The following is a 20420-nucleotide window of genomic DNA, read 5'->3' on the forward strand; positions in this document are numbered from 1 at the left end:
CTAGTTTGGGGATTGTTTGGAAGACATGAATGACATAATACAGAGAGATAGTGTAGGGTCTGCTACAGAATAAACACTTTTGAAATTTTTGGGGGAATGGATGCTGCCTTTGAGAGCTACCAGAAGCTTTCTGGTCTCAGGTGGACTTTTAACTTAGGAGTTTGGATGCTGGAAGCTCAGGAACACACAAAATGAGTTAGTGCCTCTATGTTCTTGTATCATGAATTCAAAGAATGAAATTCACAGGCCACAGAGGGTGAATTTTAGAAATTTGTTATAGGATTACAGGTAGGAATTTAAATGAAAAAAAAAAAAAGAAAACAAAACTTCTGAATGGAAGGAACAAGTCCTAGAGAATGAGGCATTAGTAAGCTGCTAGTCGAGGAAATTTTTATAGATCTGATGGCCAGACCTGGGTTGAGGCCTGGGGAAGTGAGCCCAGCTGGCCCACCCATGAGGTATCTAGGTGCCTCTTGGGTTCAATCACGTCTTCCATTCAGCTTCCAGGCAGCTGTGTAGAAGGAAAAGAAAGATAGCAGGAAGCTGAGACCTCTTCTGGCATTTCTGGTCTCTGGCCAGGACAGAACCAAGGACATTTCTGACTTCTGGAGAAGAGTCAAGGTCCCTAAGCTTCCTGACCTGTTTCTCTCTCTTCTTTCCATCACTTTGGATGCTATGTTCATGTCTATTGACGTTATTACTGTTCACACTGTGGATCCAATGCCATCCTGCCAAAGTGGTTTCCTCCCCGCCTACTACACAGAAGCCCCAGTTTCTTGCTTTAGGACTCTGGCTTTGGCTATTGCTCTGCCTCAAGTGCCTTTTCCTCTCTGTACTCTGTCAAGTTTTAAATGCTTTTTTTCTTCTGGTTACACATGTACAACATAAAACTGATCATTTTAGGTGTATGGTTAATTGTCACTAAGTATATTTATATTGAATAAACATCACTACTATCCCTTTCTAGAAGGGTTTCATCTTTCCTAACTAAAACTATGAGTTTCCTATATAGTCTAACTTCCCAATAACTAACCCCTCCACTCCCTGTTACATACTATTCCACTTTATGTACGAAACTATGAACTACAGATTTTTACTATGATTGGTTGTATTCCTTTTCTGTTGTTGAAAAAAATCTCTGACAAAAACAGCTTAAGGGACAGGGGGCCTATTTTGGTGCACAGTTTAAGGGTATAGCCTTCCATGGCAGGGAGGCTGCAGCGGCAGGAGCTTGGAGCAGCTGGCCACCTTATGTCTACAGTCAGGAAGCAGAGAGCAATAAATGTTTTCACACTAAGCTGGCATCTTCCCTTTGACAAGTTCAAGACTGAAGCTCAGAGAATAATGCCACCCACTTTTAGGTTCTGTTATTCCACCTCAGTTAACTGGACTAAGGTAATCTGTCTGGCATGCCAAGAAGCTTATCGCCTAGGTGATTTCAGATCTAGTCAAGTTTGTAATCAATATTAACCATCGTATAAATACTTCAAATAAGTGGAATCAGACAGTGGTTACCCCTCTGTGTCTTGCTTACATCACTCAGCTAATTTCACTTCCTGAACGTTTGCCCATGTTATGTTGCATGTCAGAATTCCATTTCTTTTTAAGGCTGAATAAGTCACACACACATACACACACACACACACACACACACACACAAGTATATGTATGTCCCACATTGTAAGAAATCCAGTGACTTCACTGGGTTCTTTCACTTTTGGTTATTGTGAATAGTGTTGCTTTGGACATTGGTGAACAACTATATCCATTTGTATCTCTTGCCTTTGCTTTTGGGAAGCATATACCAAGAAGTAGGATTATTGGATTATATGGTAATTCTATGTCTAGCTTTATAAGGATCTGCCATATCATTTTCCACAGCAGCTGTGTGCACTGCCAACTGTGAAGTGTCTTTTGAGGTCCAGGGCTGTGGGATGTCTTTCTTTATGCTGTGAATATGTGTTGCTCTGATAAACAAAGCTGCATTGGCCTATGGCAGGGCAGGATAAGGTTAGATGATAAATTCTAACTGAAGACTTGATGAAGAAGGATGGAGTCAGGAGAGACTCCAGCCCGAAGCTCAAGGAGCAAGATGCCAGCAGACCAGTAATGCCAAGGCTACATGGCAACATATAGATTAATAGAAATGAGTTATATTATAAGAGCCAGCTAACAAGAAGCCTGACCAATAGGCCATACTGTTTTTAAATCATATAAACCTCTGTGTGTTTACTTGGGACCAAGTGGCTATGGAACATGGGTGGGAGAGATTTGTCCTGACTGTGGGGCCAGGCAGGACCAGAGAAACTTCTGGCTACAGTACAGTTCTGGTGCCACCTCTTCCATGCAGCTTTATAGATACTCTGCTTAGATAGCAATTTCTTCTCAGAACTAGGAATGCATCATGATTGGGCCACCCCAGAGACACAACCCTCTGCCTTGAGTCACAGTGTTTTGCATGGCTATCACTTTCTCTCATGCTCCTCTACTGGGATCTGCTGTGGATATCGTTCTGTATAAATAAAACACTGATTGGCCAGTGGCCAGGCAGGAAGTAGGCAGGACAAGGAGAGAGAATTCTGGGAGTGGAAGACTGAGTGAGGGAGTCACTGCCAGCCACCGCCGTGACAAGCAGCATGTAAAGATGCCAGTAAGCCATGAGCCACGTGGCAAGGTATAGATTTATGGAAATGGATTAATTTAAGCTATAAGAAAAGTTAGCAAGAAGCCTACCACGGCCATACAGTTTGTAAGCAATATAAGTCTCTGTGTTTACTTGGTTGGGTCTGAGCGGCTGTGGGACTGGTGGGTGACAGAGATTTGTCCTGACTGTGGGCAAGGCAGGAAAACTCTAGCTACAGGGATCACTTTGGTTTTCCATACCATATTTCTTACAGGTGTGTGTTCAGTAAAGGACAGTGAGTTAAGGAATGAATGGACGGTACAGCAATATCCAGGCTGGTTCTGAATCACCAGGAGATGCTGACACCTCACTAGGCAGTATGCTGAGGAGGAGTACTTAAAACTCCCCTTAGCTGGAGAGGTCAGGTCCCAACATGCTTTTGTCCACGAGAGAAACTGACAGGGCTTTCTCTGCAGTCTTCCCAGAAAGTGCGTAGCAAACCCTTAGTTAGCATCACTTCCTTGGCTCCCTCACCTCCTTCACATTAAGACACAGCATGTGTCAGTTGGCATCTGTTGGATTTCCCTAATATGGAAAACAGGTTGCCACTTGAGTCTACGGAGACACTTTGGATGCATTGTATTTAAATTTTGTTTTCATTGAAAATTTATAGCCACCACCTTGTACTCTAATGTAATGAATAATTAGATGCAATTACAAGGAAATTTAGCAAATTACTAATCCATCTAGGAGCAAAAATGAGTGTTTATGGTGTTCTTCCTCTGCTGTCTGGCAATCCAAATGATATATGATGTGCATGCAGACATCGTGCACAAATACCGTTCTATGCACCTAGCCGCTTTCCAGTAAGATCATAAAAATCAGTGCAAGGCACCAGAGTCCTGTGACACCAAAGGGCCTGCTCCATAAATATTGAGTAACAGGGCAGAAGGGGGTATGAGTTCGAGCTGTGGAAACTTAACCACAAACATCTTTTATAAATGTAAGTTAAAGATAACTTTTTTATTTAAAAAAGTTCGGTTTATGTGTTTTTAAAATGTGAATTTAATGAAGGAAATTAGAAGAGAAAACTAGAAAATGAAAGAAATGAGGAAAAATGCTATCTAGACTCTACCCAGAAAAGGCTATGCATTTGATAATTTGTTCTTTTTTTGTGCACATTTACATGTTTATTTGTTATAAATTTTGTCATACACAAAAAATACCGTTTTCATTTTAAAACTTACTTAAAATCGTACAGATACATTTCAGTGCTACCCTGGTCAAGTCACATTGGTTAAAAATATTTCTTATGATTATACTTTTAGCTTGTTTCTGTATTTTAGCAATTAAAAGTAATTCATCAGCAGATGCAGTAGTCCACAGAGCCTTTCCTATACTTTAAAACTAGGATTCTGAGAAGGAAATAAACTTTTCAGAATTCTTAATCCTTACTACCTAATTGGTTTCCAAAAAGTTTGTGTTATTTTTTCAATCTATAGTGTTGGGAGTACCTGCTTCATTGGCAATTGCATCCATGTAATTTAGGGTCATTAATGAATCTTTCTGGCCTATGTGGCAAACTTCTTTCTTTGTAAGTGAAGCAGAATAAACTTGGAGTCAGTCAAGGTCAGTACATGGAGGAGACCTGTGGTGATATTGTGTTCCCCAATATATTGTGCACCCTAATAAACTTATCTGGGGTCAGAGAACAGAACAGCCACTAGACAGACATAGAGGCCAGAAAATGGTGGCACAGACACCTTTAATCCTAGAATTCTGGAGGCAGAGATCCACATTGGAAACAGCCAGGCAGGGTGACATATACCTTTAATCCCAGGAAGTGATGGCAGGAAGCAGAAAGATATATACGGCATGAGAACCAGGAACTAGAGCCTTTTTAAGCCATTAGCTTTTAGCAGCAGTTCAGCTGAGATCCATTCGGATGAAGATTCAGAGGCTTCCAGTTTGAAGAAACAGGATTAGCTGAGATGTGGTATTGTATTCCCCCAAATATTATGCATGCTAATAAACTTATCTGGGGTCAGAGACAGAACAACCACAGTATTAAACATAAAGGATAGGCAGTGGTAGCACACGCCTTTAATCCTAGCATTCCAGAGGCAGAAATCCATGTGTTCAAGGACACAGCCAGGCATGGTGACTCATCACGCCTTTAATCCTAGAAGGCAAGCTTTTGATCCTAGGGAGTGGTGGTAGAAAGCAGAAAGGTATACAAGGCGTGAGGACCAGAAACTAGAAGCATTTGGCCTGGTTAAGCATTTGGCTGGTTAAGCATTTGGCTGGTTAAGCATTTGGCTGGTTAAGTGTTCAGGCTTCTAGCAACATAGTTCAGCTGAAAACCATTCTGAATGAGGACTCAGAGGCCTCCAGTCTGAGGAAACAAGACCAGCTGAGGATCTGGCAAGGTGAAGTAGCTGTGGCTTGTTCTGTCTCTCTGACCATCCAGCATTTCACCCCAATAACTGGCCCCGGGGTTGATTTTATTAATAAGAACTTTTTAAGATTCCCGCTACACTGAGAAGTTGGCAAGGTGAGGTTGGATGTAGCTTGTTCTGTTTCTCTGATCTTTAAGCATTCACCCAATACCTGGCTCCGGGTTTGTTTTTATTAATAAGACCTTTTAAGATTTGTGCTACAGGGACCCATCTGATCTAGGTGACAGGGATTCAGTTCGTCATAGGTTCTGCCAAAGAAGCAGTCTTCAACTGAGTTTTGAATAGTGTCACAGGAAGAGCTCCTCCTGATGTGTGTGCATCCATCACAGCTGGGGAGCCACCCTAGGAGAACCACGAAGCCTAGAGCAGAGCTGCTGCTGCAGGCGACAGAGAAGCACAAAACATGGACAACCTCGCTGCTGTCTTTCTGTGACAGTGACACCCAAAACCCCACTGTAAGGGAAGACAGGAAGTAGTTTCAGAGTTTTCACCTTCTACAGACTCAAAAGGATGGGCAGCACGATGCTAGATACTAATCTCTCATTTCCACCTGAGCACCAGGCGGGTAGATTCCTCAGGGATGAACGGCCAATTTGAAACCCAGTCTAGAATAACACGTGAAAGAAACTCCTGAATAAGAAAGGCTTGGGCAATGAGGTTTTTATGTTGAGAGGAAAATCATTGACCTTACTATCTAATGAAATGGCCAGAAGCTTATTCTAGTGCCTTCCATTCCACAGAAAGTCTAGATGCTAAAGATGGGTTTCTTTGTATTTTCAGTTTAAAAATATTTTTTTGGTGTCTATTACACAATGGCATAGTATTTTTTTATTCCTGATTAATACCTAGATCTTATTTACTCATTAACTTTTAAGGCAACTTTACTTCCTCTTTAAGTAAATGTGATTATTTACAAAGTCAGTAGTAGGTCAAAGCATCCTTTATCCTACCTGGCTCACTCCTTGGGGTACTCTGTCATACAACTTGTATGGATCTTGAAATGAATGACCCAGTGGAGCTGTCCTCTAGTGCAGAGGCCTGGTCCTTCAGTCCCTTGAAGAACTGATTTTGACTTCTTTGAATAGTTTTTAGAAACTTCCAGCCATCCAGGGTAACTACTGAGCATTCTGGGGAGCTGAACTCCTAGGAAAGAAAATGCCCTATTTTCAAAGGTGGTGTGCATTCAGAACCAATCACCCAGAGCCACCAACACTTCTTCCCAAGAACTCCCTTATTACTTTGCCTCTTGTCAGTTGAAGTTGGCATCCAAGATTGATGCATTTTGCCTACAGGTAATAAGGCTTTTACCCTCAGGGCTGTTTGGAAGACTGACTAAGGAGGTAGTAGATTAATTTAAGAAAATGGGAGCAAATTTGTCACAAAGTCAAAACATCAGAGTTCCTCTTCCAAGCCTTTAAGAGCTATCTTCTAAAATTCCTTTTTAAAAAATAGAGTTGCACTATCTTTCCTGTGTCCCTAGAGAAATGATCTGAGATGCATTTCCTCAGCTGCTCCCAAGAAGTGAAGGCAAAGATTCTTCAGCTGCTGAGAACCTGGTGTTGTGGGATATTTTGATCACACCCTGATAAAGTTAAACCTTGAATCAGGGGGTGGAGCCAGTACTAGCTGACTGGAATTGGTCCTAAGAGAAGCCAGCAATTTGGATAGAGAAGACTCATAAGAAGGAAAGGGCAAGGACTAGAGTTTGAACTTCCTCTTTGAGTTCTGGGATGAGGGAAGAGACATGTCTCTCATGGTGTCTCCGACCTAAAAGCAAGGTCAACAATCTCCCTGAGCTAGCAGGTTTTCACCCCAGCCTTTGACTCCTGAGTCTTACTGATAAATAGAACAATAGAGACCTAATTTAAACCTACCAGGAGCCACATGAGGCCTGAGTGACTGCATTGACTGTGGAGCTATAGGGCATCAGACAATAATTAAAATATCAGTAAATTCATATAGACTTATGTGCAGCAGCTAAGCAGACAGAAAAACATCAATTTGGCTTCATCCAGGTTCCAGAACTGACGCTCCTATCAAGCTCTTACTGAAAGGGAAGCTGATGCTCTCGGTGGGAGGATGGATAAGGGGCCATTCCAGGAAGAACTTGATTTCTTATGGAGAAGACATTGAGTTTTATTGGTAGAAAGATAGAGGCTGCCAGATTTCAAGTGTTTTTGACAACCACTGCTTCTGGTTTGCCCGAACACAAGGGCAAGAGTCCATCTGCTAGGAAAATCTGGGCCTCGAGATTGAGAAAGAGACAGAGAAAGAAAGATGTATTTGAAGGAATTTCACTTTTGTGTATGTGGGCTGCAGCTCAAACCTAGTGCCTTAGCATGATAGGAAATCACTCTACTACTGAATACCATCTCCAGCACCCCTCCCCACCCACACACTGTGAGAATGGTTTTGGGGAGCCTATAATCTCTAATTATTGTATATCCTGCATTTTCCAGGATAGTTTCGGGATAAAACATTTTAAATGTTTGCTTTCATTATCCATATAAAACATCAAAATACTCTGCAAACTCAGATATTTTGACAAGTGGTAACTGAATCAAGCAAGCCATTAAGCATTATAAATTGTGCAAGTCCATCCTGTTGGTGCTGAGCATGAAATCAAGGGCTGCAAAGGCAAAGCTGGATATCATTGACTGGTCTTTTCTAGGCAGCAGAGAAAGTATTGATGGGGTCTGGAACCATGGACAATTATTCAGAGGCATGTCAAGAGACATTTGGGCTCAAAAAGAAAATAAACAATTACAGAACAAATCAAGTTTTCCCAAGTAGGACAGTATGCTAGAATTTTGCTAGCACTTGAATGCAAGGCTTCCACTAATTGTTAAGTGTTTGCTGTATTTTAATTTTAATTAAATTTTCCTTTCCAATAAGACAATTATTTTAAAATACAACTGTAACAGCTACAGTTTTCTAAGATTTCTCGCATAAATAAGCTCAGATAATTAGTCACTTCTCAAGTGGGGAAGGCAAATTAGTTCAAAGCAAGGATTTGGTAGTAACTGGACTAGGAATTAAGCCATTTGCTAGATTTATAATAAATTACTTAATCTTGCTGTGACATGACTTTTAGCAAAACAGGACAAATAAATTCATCATGAGCTTGATGTGGTGGTGAGTAAATGGGCTGATGTTTATAAAGTTTGACCCACATAGATATTAAATAATGATAGCTACTGTGAAAAATACTGCTAATAAAATAATGCGAACCAAAGTCTTTGAGAATCAGTAGAAGATTTTTGTGTTTTGCAACTGCTTTTCTCTATAATGTCACTTAACTGTGTTTCAGATGGAGAAGGAAAGCTTAGCCTGGGTCCCCAAGGAGGACCAAGTGGAGTCCCCTGCTGATTCATGTTCAGCAAGTATGCAGAATGAGTGGGCAAGACACATTTACCTTCCTAAGTCACTGTGATGTGGGGCTGGTTGTTACTGTAGCCTGATTTTAGCTCCTCCTGCCTGGCGTAGAACAAGACACAGAGCCCTGTCGTGGGTAGCTGTTTGAGTCATGCCCTGAAGCACCCAGCCAGTTGTAGCTGTTACACTTGCCAATGACCTTGAGGTACCTGCCCCTGGGGCATGGCTGCCTGGAACCCTTCAGACCTGGGATGCACATATGCCGTTCTCTCTCAGCTACCCCGGTGGTTTGGATGCTGAGATCTTGGACCAAGCAGATCAGCGTGGGACATATCTCAACTTTCCTGGACCCTACAATAAATCTCCCATGGTTGTGAGTTAAACCCCAAATAAGTTCCTTTGATCATTAAGCTGACTCGTGGATTGCTAGCGATTTAATCCCAATATTTGGCGCCCAATGTGAGGCAAATTCCAAAGGCCCAGGTGCCTTCTGCCCTCAGCCTCCATGGCTGCTGTGGTGTATGTCTTGAACATATGGTGCAGGGTGAAGGGTAAATAGGCAGATGGGCTGAGGACAGAGTGTCCAGGCCTGGGGAAGGCAATGGCACTTCAACAGTGACTGGTAGAATATGCATGGAAGCCCACATGTTAAATGATGTGGAAACAAGGAAAATATTGTTCATTTGGAATGATGTTGAATTCACTGGCTCAGTTTCAGGAAAGTCTCAAGGGAGGTTAAAGAGGTCTGGAGACCTCCCACATGCTTCTGGAGCTGGTGACTTCTTTCCCTGTCAAGCAGAATGGAAATGCTGCATTAATGTCTATGGAAAGAGAACCATGGGCTGTGTGCCCGAGGGCTCCTAGGCCTTCTCACAAGGTCCACCGCCCTTGCCCCATATGTTTATGGAGATGTATTGCTGGCGGAAGCTGTGCACACCTTAACTAGATCTGGTCTTTAGATTCTCCCAAAGGGGGACTGCTGGTCTGGGGTCTGGGTCTGGACTGTGATATAAAGATGTACTTTTAGGCTCTGAAAACAGCTCTTCTGTATGCTATCTAAGAGGTACCCTATTGCTGAACCCAGGTTTGATTTTTTTTTTTCAAGCTGTAAGACATGAAATTTGTGGTGAAACTTCCCGCATCCTACTTTATTGTGTTTTCCAGGCCATGGTTGTCTCTGTAAAGAAGAAAAAAAATGGGTATTCTCCTCCTAATGTTTTGATGTCTGTCTTAGTCAGCTGAGCTGGCAATCCATTTCAGCCTCATACACCTCTGTGGCGGGAAACCTTGGAATGGGATGGGAAGCATTTCACCCATGACCAGGAGACTTCCTGTGAATTGCAGGTACCTCATCAAGCCTTAGACAGACATCATTATTTAGACCATCCAGAGTCTGATTCTTTTCTTAGCTCTGAAAACATAAATTAGGGTTCTGATTAACGTTTACTAAGTTCTAAGGTCAAAGTGTCACGGGCATAGTATTTTGTATTCCTCAGACAGCTCTCTGCAGCACATTAAAGACACTGATCGGTTCCCATCTAAATTAAAAACTCTTTGACTCAATACATTTACTTAGGTTGGACCTTAACTCTGCATTTTTGAAAGTGATCTGAATTTGACTATGAGCTGTGATTAGTATGGTAAATGACTATCAACCTGGGAAATAATAAACCTTGACACACTGACTTATGAATCACGGCCATAATTTATTCCTATGAGCAGCACTGCTTTTGGCCTGTCCAAAGGAATAAGTTTGAAAGGTTAGAGATGGACTACAATTATTCCACCCAAGATGACTGCCTGGATTCCTTCAAGTAGTTAGCTCCTTTCTCCTGGGTAGGGGTGAGGAGCTCAGATATAAGCAGATGTCCGTGAACTTGGGAGGTCCAGTGGGTGTCACTTGCAACTCATTCAATGTTTCATTTCTTCAGTCACACCAGTAAATGAATGTCTGAAGGCGTGTAAGGAATTCCTAGGTCATCATCACTGCCCCTTTGGCTCAGTAAATCAGTAATAGTGTGTTACAGCAGCAATAAGAAGCGAATACAATGCTTTCCTACTATCTGATCTCTAAGCTGCCTGGGCCCATCTATTAACATAGAGCATCTATCTAGAAGGAGATGAGAGCTGAAGATATGGCTCCGATGTTAGGGTGCTCATGCATGAAGCCCAGGGTTTGGTCCATAGCATCATGCAAACCTTGTGTGGTGGGTTGGATGCCTGTCACCCAGCACTTGAGATGTAGAAGCAGGAGAATCAGACATTCAAGGTTCTCTTCAGCTCTATAGTCAGTCCAAAACCTGCTTGAGATAAATGAGACCCTGTCTCAGCCAAACAAAACAACATAACAAACAGGGAAGGAAGAGAAAATTTTCAAGTTTGGAAGCCAAAATCTTTCTGTCTACTTCAATAGTTGGGTTCCCTGTCAGAGCAGTTACCTCATATGGGAATAAGAGCTCCTGGTTGTTACCATACCTGAAGGCAAAGAAGGATCTAGGCCCACTAGTCCACCACAAACAAGAGTTCTGGAGGGACACGTCGGAATGCAGTTCTAGGGCAGGCTCTGGAGACTAGTTTTCCTTAACAAATTTGATCTTACCTTCTGTTGTGTGCAGTGTGGTTATCTCCATGAACCACACCCCGTCTCCTCAGCCAACTATAGAACATGTCAAAAAATGGCCCTGTTACAGGGAAGTCCTGAGACCAAGGGAATCTGTGAAACCAATGGAAGTTGTTCCTTCATATCTTGGATGCAACTAATGGAAACAGTCTGATAAGAACGTACAGAGAGGTGAGGGTGCATGCAACACCAGAGATTTGGAAGTATACCAAGATGTTCCTGGGAGTCCTGGTGTGTTGGGATGCCTTGTCCTTTAGAGCACCACAGACAGTCTGTGGCAAATGCATTCTTTTAGAATACATTTTGCCTCCACACACTCCCAGCTGCTCTTTATTTTCTTTGGTTTACTTTTAGGGGTGTGGGAGGGCACTCTTTGTCTTGTCTCACCTCTTGGTGAGCACCTGCTCTTTAGAAGTCGATTTTTGTTGTCTGTTGGGTGGGTTTTGTTGCTCTTGTTTGTTTTGCTGAGACAGTATCTCAATTTGTAGCACCAGCTAGTCTTGAACTCACAGTATTTCTGGCTTACTCTCCTGGATGTTCATATTTCAGAGCATTCCACTACACTTGGCTGACAAAAGATGCTTTTCAAAGCCTTTTATATTTATGTCTGCCCATCCATCCTCTCCTTCCTACAGATTATGGCCAGGGGTACTAGGCTGACATATTTGCAGCTATACATTCCTGAGATGATATGACCAATCCACCCTTTTGATTTTCTGAACCCTGGTTTGTCAACCAGCATCATCAGGACCACCCAAGAGTTTGTAAGAAATGTAGACACTTGGGCTTCAGCTCAGGCTTCATGAATGATCATCTAGATTTTATAACAAGACTTTGATCACAGGAACACACAATAAAGTGAGAGATATATTGATATAGAAGGACTGACCCTAGGATGATGCCTCAGTTGGTAAAATGTTTGCCAGTGCAGGTATGAGCACCTGTTTGGTCCCCAGAACAAAATAAAAAGTCAGGTGTGATGGCATGTGCTTATAATCCCAGAGCCAGGGAGGCAGACAGGCAGATCCCTGGGGCTCACTGGCCAGCCAGCCAAACATAATATTCTGAGAGATTTCCTCAGGGACAGTACACACAAGGTGGGGTTCAGAGGAGGCCAAGGCAGCCAAACTCAGTAATGTGTAAGAGTTTCCTGTGTGTGTCTGGTTTTGAAAGCTTTCTTGAAAGGCTCACGAGTACAGCCGAAGCTTGGTATTGTATTGCAGTGCTGAAGAGAGTCTGGGAGAGGCCACTGGTTAGGGTGCAGCTCCAATTGTAGTGGAGACATCATCCCACTGCAGATAACATTGCCATTGGATGACCACCAAGGATAGCAGTAGCTGTGGAGTTGAGCCAACCAGAGCCTATGAGAAGAAGGAAAAACTGGAAAGCAGAGCTGCCCAGGCCTTTTGGAGCCCAGAAGATCATGAGTCCCAGACATCAGACACTGAGCTGTTTATGTATCTAAGAGGAATTTGGTTTTGCTTTGATTTGATCGTGGCTGTGTCCTGATTCTTCCTTCTTGGTTTAATAGTGATGTGTTTGTGTGTGTGAAGAGAACATGGGGGTAATTGTGTTGATTTGTTTTTGTCAACCTGACATAAACCTAGACAGAGCTGGGAAGAAGGAATCTCAGTTGAGGGGCTGCCTCCATCAGATTGACCTGTAGGCAAATTGTGGGACATTTTCTTGATTACTGATTGATGTGAAAGGCCCAGTTCACTGTGGGTGGTGCCATCCCTGAGCATTTGGTCCTGGGTGGTATAAGAAAGCAGGATGAACAAGCTATGGACAGAGCACCAGTGAGAAGCCTCTCCCTCCATGACCTCCTGCCTGACTCTAGGTTCCTGCCCTGAGTTCCTGCCGTGACTTCCCTGGATGATGGACGGTGACCTGTGAGGGAAATAAAGCCCTTTCACCAAGGTTGCTGTCCTCCTCCATGGTGTTAGCGACAGAAAACACGCTGGGGCAGTTAGAACCCCGTGTAGCCCAGGTAGCCAGCATCACTTGGATAAGGAGGGAAGATGAATGGATCAGGGGCACAAAGCTAAGCCTCATGGATGTTTGGAGAGGATTGGGTAAGGGGAGTGATGTGGTAAGTGCTCTGTCGAAACTAAAGGTTTAATGTTTCCTTCTTGGGAGACTCCAGAACATCCAAACTCTGCCTCACTGGAACCAGGGTGTGTGCGGTGTTGGGTAAACATGGAGTTGACCAAGTGGAGCAGAGGTAGTTGGGGGTGGTACTATTAATACTTCCTCAAACACCAAGTTCCTCTGGTGTCTCTAATCAAGCTCTCTGCCTGGAGCCCAGACCCCCCTCCCCCACTGTGTCCTTTGGCATGGAGATGGGACGGTGACCCAAATCTCCCATCAACCTCTGGGTTGTAGCCGGTGGGTTTTCAAGCAATGGCTCTTTAATTCCCCTGTCTCTTCTCCTGTTGACCTCTTGTCCTCAGACTGGCTTTCTGGTGAACCTCTCAGACCCTGATTCTCTTCAATATGCAACTCAAAGGCTTTGCTCACCAATGGCTAAATGGGAAAAACATACATTTCTATCTGTGACTGAGTTTTCCAAAACCACGCAGGCGAGTTCCTTGACTCCCAACTGCCAGGGATGGAAGACAGAAGATGGGGTGACAATTCAGGAGTTAGTAGTATTGGGGAAATCTTGAAAGGCAACCTAATTGGGTAAAAAGGAAAAAAGATAGCGATGTGGTTTCACTGGGCAAAAAGCAGTAATAATTGATGTGTTCATGAAAGTGTTTATCATCTATATTTAATTGCTCTGTAGGATAAAATGATTATGTATATTGGTAAATATGTGTTATATTAATACATTGTCACGTTAGATTTTCCCACTTAACCCTCTATGTGTTTACGCAGGCTTCATAATTCATTGCTTCTGTAGCGTGGTCATGTTTTTAACTTAGAAAATCAGCAGGCCTTCCTTGGTCTTACGAGCTAGCGGTTCTGTATCTTGACATTGTGCCTGGAGATTCAGGGCAGGGGCAGTCTGGTGGTTTCTCAGCCCAAGGTTGAGTAAACAGATGTCCCGGAGTTGATTTTCCCCAGAATAATTGCATACAATGAGCACAAATGTTTAATTAATCAGGAATCTTGTGCTTATTATCTTTTCACTGGGCTTCCACTGATAATGACCCAGAGGAAAATTCTTTTCCTTTGTGTGAATGATATTTTATTTAAAGGTTTTCATTTCATCATCTGATCCCCTTCTCCTGCCCACCCCTGCCTCCCTCCACCCCCCCCCCCCCCCGGAAGGGATAGAGTGATACTGACCAAGGATCCGAGTATTGGAGACTAATAACAAGCGGTAGGCACACCCTGCTGCCTCGGCATCCTACCACCCCGTCTGGCTTGGAGCTGTGCTGAAGTCAGAATATTTTAGTATTTTATATTCACTCCAAGGAAAATTCCCTCCTGCTCCCCCTCCCCAAATTAAAGTTGGGAGGGAAGAAGGGAGTGAAAGAAGGCTTGATATATAAAAAAACGAAAAGCCAGTTGTGTATGAAATCAGGTATGAGTTTTCAGAACTGAACGTAGCGGTCCGGACTGGCTCACTAATGAAAGTCCTGCCCCCCAAACCTGGTGCACAGCACAAAACTTTAATCAGGACATTGTTTGCATTAAAGGGCTGAGTTTTCCAGTGGGTAATCAGCAGGGAAACCCAGTCAAGGGCGAACAAGGACGACAGCCCTGATTAATTAAACATCTGCACGGGGCTAAAAGGGAGACTCACCCTGTTGGTTGTCGAGCCATTGATATTAATGCCGCACGTGGAACTGGGCAAGGCTGTTTGCTAAAACCCACATGTTCCGACGGCTTGGCATTCAGGACACAGCAAGTTACATCTTTCTGCGTTAGATCAGCGTCCTCCAGTGTCCTTAGATGTCAGGGATTCCAAGCAGGACAATGAAGTGTATAACTTAACTTTTCAAGGAGATGGCAGCTTGAAAACTAGTCTTGAAGCACAGGGCAAGCGCAGCAGGTGGTAATGGCCATCGCAGGGAGGGGCCGGAGCCCAGGCTGTGGGGAGTTTCTTTGTCGTTTGTTTTCTTGTTTGCTTTTCACAGTGGTGGGGATAGAACCAGGGCCCTGGGCACACTAGGCCCTTGTTCTGCCACTGAGCTACACACAGCCTCAGCCCTGTTTTACTGTTTAATTAAAAAAAAAAAAAAAATTGAGCTATGGTCTTGCTAAGTTGCCTAGGCTGTCCTTGAACTTGTGATTCTCAGTACCCGGGATTGTAGGCATGTGCCACAATGCCTGGCTGTGGGAGTTAACATGATCACCATGGTCTGGGGCTGATGGAAGCCAAAGGGTTATAAAGTTAAATCAGTGATGCAAAAATAAGCGTGGAGGCTGGGAAATCCGAGTTAAAGGCACTGGCAGATTTAATGGGGTCCTGTAGACGAATTTCTAAACAGTCTTATTAAATAAGAAACACAGGACCAAATACGGGGGTGAAAGCTGTAGGGATCAGAGTGATAGCCACCATTGGCTCTTAACCCAGCCACCTCACTTCCTCGTCACCGCCTGTCTATATAAACCTCCAGGTCTCTATGGTTGTACTGGGATTAAAGGCATGTGTCCCCACCCGTGGTCGTGTCCTTGACCACACAGAGGCTCTGCCTGTCATGTGATCAGATTAAGGGTGTGTGCTACCACTGCCTGACTTCTGTTTATGGCTAGCTATGACCTCTGATCTCCAGGCGAACTTTACTTATTATCATACAGATAAAATATCACCATATTTCAGCACAAATAAAATATCATCACAGGGTCCATTCCTCATGTTGGTGCTCTCTACACGTCCTCAGCTAGCTGCAGGTTCAGCAAAGCTGGGACTGTTTGGATACTGCAGCTCTCAATCACAAGGGTAGAGCCTCCTCCGGCCTCATCACTGGAATGAGGTTCTCACATATGAATGTGTGAGGTGGTCACACATGCAGACCATGGCAGACTGGTAACAGGGGTTGCTTTTAATACACCTAGTGGTGTCAGAAGCAGCAACTACTGTCGTGAGTAGTATGGTTTTTATGACCATTGTACTTGCAGGCCTGTTTTCATGTGGATGAACCGGGCAGAGAGTCACATTCAATTATAGATATGCTTGTTTGTTATGTGTAAACACGGATATAGCGGCTTCATCTGTTTTGAAGTGCTTCAAGAATTCCAACATGTTCTCTACTCTAGATGTGTTGGTTTCGGTGAGTTTAGATTACAGAACAGTGTGTGGGTGGCATGTTGAGGAAGAATGAAGGTCTGTTTGGCCCTGCTTTGCACCAGACACTTCACGTTTGGTCAGGGGTGCGCCCATAGACAGAGAAGAGGGGTGACAGGCTGTGGGTTTTTCACCACAGGATTCGGGGGACTTGACTCACTTCCTTTTCTGAGCTTCAGACTGTGAGGTTTGTGGTGGTGGTGGTTCACCACACTGGGGTGGGCCTGCCCGCTCCTTCCCTGGATGCCCCATGTGAGCTCTGCCAAGGCGGCTCCTCTTGCCTTTCTGTTTAGGGCACAGACAGACTTTTGAAGAGGATGGAGGGGAAATGGACATGAAGATTAATGGACTTCAAAACAGGGAGCGTAGGGAAATATTGGAATCCCATGTCTCAGATTCTGTTTTCTAGTGCTCGGTGGTACAAGGCAGAAGAAGAACCAAATGCTGTCCTGAATTTAAGAGGTCACCTCACCTTACGCAACCTTCAGTAGCTGAGTTTTGCTTACAGTCTGTTCTTTCTTGATAGTGGTGATGCGCTTAGCTTTAAAATAAAATTTATGTTGAAGAACATTCATTGAAAAGTGGATTCTTTGGCCTGCATTTATAAAAATAACCGCCCAACTGGAACACAAACACATGGTCCACATATGTGGGCACCCTACTGGTCAGAGACTCCTTCTGAATTTCCACAGAAAGTAAATTATTAACCTAGTTTTAAGTAACATGGGAAATTTCAAATAAATAGTAAATTTAATATTTCACATCGTAAAAATATCTTTTAAAACTGTTCATTGGAACTAACAGAATGTGTTAGGTTGTGCATGGACTGACCAGCAGGCCCAGCTTTCATTGTATATGCTGGAAACATCTCTCCTAGCTACCCTTGCAGTGTTTATTACAGAATGCTAAATTACCTGGATCTCACGGCTTCCTCACTCAAACTCGATTTCTACATTGCCAGAGAGCCATCCTCTCAACTGGATCTGTGCAGGGCTGTAGGGAAATTGGATGGCCAGGGAAGTCAATCACAGGTGTAAATTCCTCACAGGCCTCCTGAGGACAGCCCAGAGAATGTGTTTCCCAGCTGCAAGAAATAGCCCAAATTCTAATCTCAACCACTTCCTGAGGACTGAGTATGACCTCAGGAAGCTTTGATGAGGCTCAGCTAGGAAAACTTGATGAGGTGGAATGGACCATGCTGACACCCTCAGCCCTCAAGCCAGGGCTCTGGGAGAATATGGTGGTTTGTGGTGCTCTGCTGTCTAGGCAGACCACAGAGCAGACTCCAGCTCGCTACACTCAAACTCCAATGCTTGCTCTCCAGGAGGGCCAGCACAGCCAGTGCCATTCCGTTCACAAAATGGCACCAAGTGGGCCCCGAGAGAAACATTCTCGAAGGCTTGCTTGTCTAGGAATGCCTCTGAGCAAGCCAGGGGAGTGTTATGCATGGCGCGCATGGACGGGCTTTTGTCCCACCACTAGTCTAAACCACATTCTTTCTCCAAGGGAAGGTGGCAGGAGGGAAAGGCAAAGTTCAAATGGGAAGGACCTCCCCTGGAGTGACCGGTTGGCAGGGAAAGGGGTGTAAGAATGGGTTTCAGGATCATGGAGAACGAGGGATACCATGATTGGTTTCAAAATGAAGGGCTTGTAATAATAGGCTTGTACCGGAAAATGAGAAGAGCCTTGAGAGTTGGCTAGATGTCGGCTTGCAAACTTGGATGACGAGGAACATAAGAGAGTGCAGAGGACCAGCAGTAGGGACAAGGCTAGTGACTGTCTCCAGGAGACCAGGAAGTCTCAGGGAGAGGAGCCATGGCTTCCACATTACTTCCTAGACCTGGGAACTGATTTCCTCATCTGTGCAGGGGAAGTCCTGTCGCAAGCCAGAGAAATCCTGTTGTCTCCAGGAAGCAAACAAGGGTTTCATGATCAGGTCACGGAGCAGCTCCCAGAACCCAGGAAGAGGCAAGAGTTAGGGCAACAAAAGGAATATGGCACCACGAGGACAATGCCAGAACTTTTAGGGTATAGCTTCCAGGTTTAATCAGCTCTAAATGTTTCCTATGGTAGCTCCACTCTTGCCCAAGATCCACAGTTTCTGAAGGGCAATTCCAGTTGGTTTAGCTCGGGTCATGTTCCCAGCTGTTGGCTAGAGGAGGGCTCCCAAACCCTAAGCAATGGGAGAAAGGTTCTTCAGGACAAAATTGAGGGGCTGTTGTCAGAGAAGGTGGGAAATGAAGTCGGGGAAGCAGGAATACCAGGGTCTATTCTACAGAGTTAGACCAGAACCTTCCAGCAGGCATTAGCTCAGGTCCCACTGAGTTCTGGGAGGAAAGGGTTCTGTGTGTAGCCACACTGCTGCTGTTTACAAGGATCTCGTTTACTTTTCAGTCAGAGAGAGAGACTCAGGAAAGCGTCTGCATTCTCCTAACAGCCTGGGACCAGGTGTAGTGCCCCTCAGCAAACATGCCTCTTGGTTGTCTGTGGAGCCCACACAGAGAGCTCAGGGAGGAAGGCGCGGCAGTGGTATTTCCTAGCTTGATGCTGCCCCAGAATTATGAATGTCAGACATGAGCACAGTAGAGGTTTTTTTTTTTCCCACCTAACTAAGCCTTTTAATATAAATTTGAATTGGCATGCTTATCCCTCTCATATTTCAAATATTTTCAGTAATGCTAGAAGGCAAATGTGCCACCCACCTAGTGGCATTCCCAGCAAGAATTACCTGGGCACAGGGACGCACAATATATGGTAATGGGTTATTGGCTCTCCCGCCCCCTTTGGGGCCCTGCAGGGTGATGTCTCTTTGTTTCTGCAGTGGGGGTGGGGCTCCAGATGCCAGGTTCCCACTGATAGTCTGTCTTTGAGACTCTCTTATGATGAGATGCAAAGATTTAACGGGTTAAGAGGGGAAGCTACCTGGTTTGATACACACACACACACACACACACACACACACACACACACACACACACTTGACACATTCCACACATTCCACACATTCTTGTGCTTGAATAATGCCACCTGTAGGCTGACAAGGTGGCTTTGCATTGTGGTTAGCTTCTTCTTTTCAAAACCATATTGTGGGAAAGAGATCTCAGACATTTCTAAATCAAGTCTGCTGGACTCTACCTTTTGGTTAGCTGGCCCCTCCTGAGACCTTTCCTGAAGAAAATCTCGACAGTGCTTGAGAAGACTCAAGTAGAAGAATTACAAATTTACAATAATAATAGTAATCATAATCATAAACGAGGCAGCATTTTGTAGGATGAACTGTTTTCTTGGTTCCCATATCATCTTGTCTACGGCTCTCAAGCTAATCAAGTAATTCATAATAGCATTTGGAGATACATCCATTAGCTTGTGTCTTCAGACCAAAACCCATGAAGGGCATATTAAAAAAGATTCTATAGGATGATTTGAAGTTCATGTACTTTAATATATTATTGAATATAACATCCAAGTTCACAGATGGCTCCTTGCCCTTCCTGGACCACAGGCATATCTGGGCCAGGAGTATCTAGGGGTGAAGGTGTCTGTCCTCTGTGACCAGACTCTGATTTCTGAACTGAAGATCATTACCTGCTCTGGTCGACACACACATTCAAAGTTCACTCCAAGTTCTGAGCCTTCATGAGGACTTTCAAGAGCGGTTGCTTTCCGCTAGCATTTTTTGCTGCCTTGTCTGCCTCCCGTCTCTTGTCTCTCTGGGAAAGGTTTCTTTCTTTTGGCATGGCCTTGCAGCTTTCTGTCTCTCTTTGAACACTTTTTGCCTGCTGCCTCTGTGTGCTTCTTTCCCCCTTACAACAGGCTGGAGCAAATGTTTGATATTTTTTTCAACCAACATTTATTCGATATCTGCTATGTCAGTCACTGGGCTAGGTGGTGTGTGGATGAGCAGCTTCCCAATCTGATCAGAGTTGAAAATAAACTCTACCCCTGTGCAAAATCTGCTCACCCTGATCTTTCTTGTGACACGACCACACGTCCCTCTCGGTTACACAAGCTTATTCTTACCCTCAGTAATTTTGTGCCCACGTTGGGGGGTTGACAATCACTGAAAGCAGGGCTCTGGATAGGAGCAGCGAAGAAGAATAATTA

This window comes from Peromyscus maniculatus, chromosome 2 (assembly GCF_049852395.1).
Source record: "Peromyscus maniculatus bairdii isolate BWxNUB_F1_BW_parent chromosome 2, HU_Pman_BW_mat_3.1, whole genome shotgun sequence".
NCBI lineage: Eukaryota > Metazoa > Chordata > Mammalia > Rodentia > Cricetidae > Peromyscus > Peromyscus maniculatus.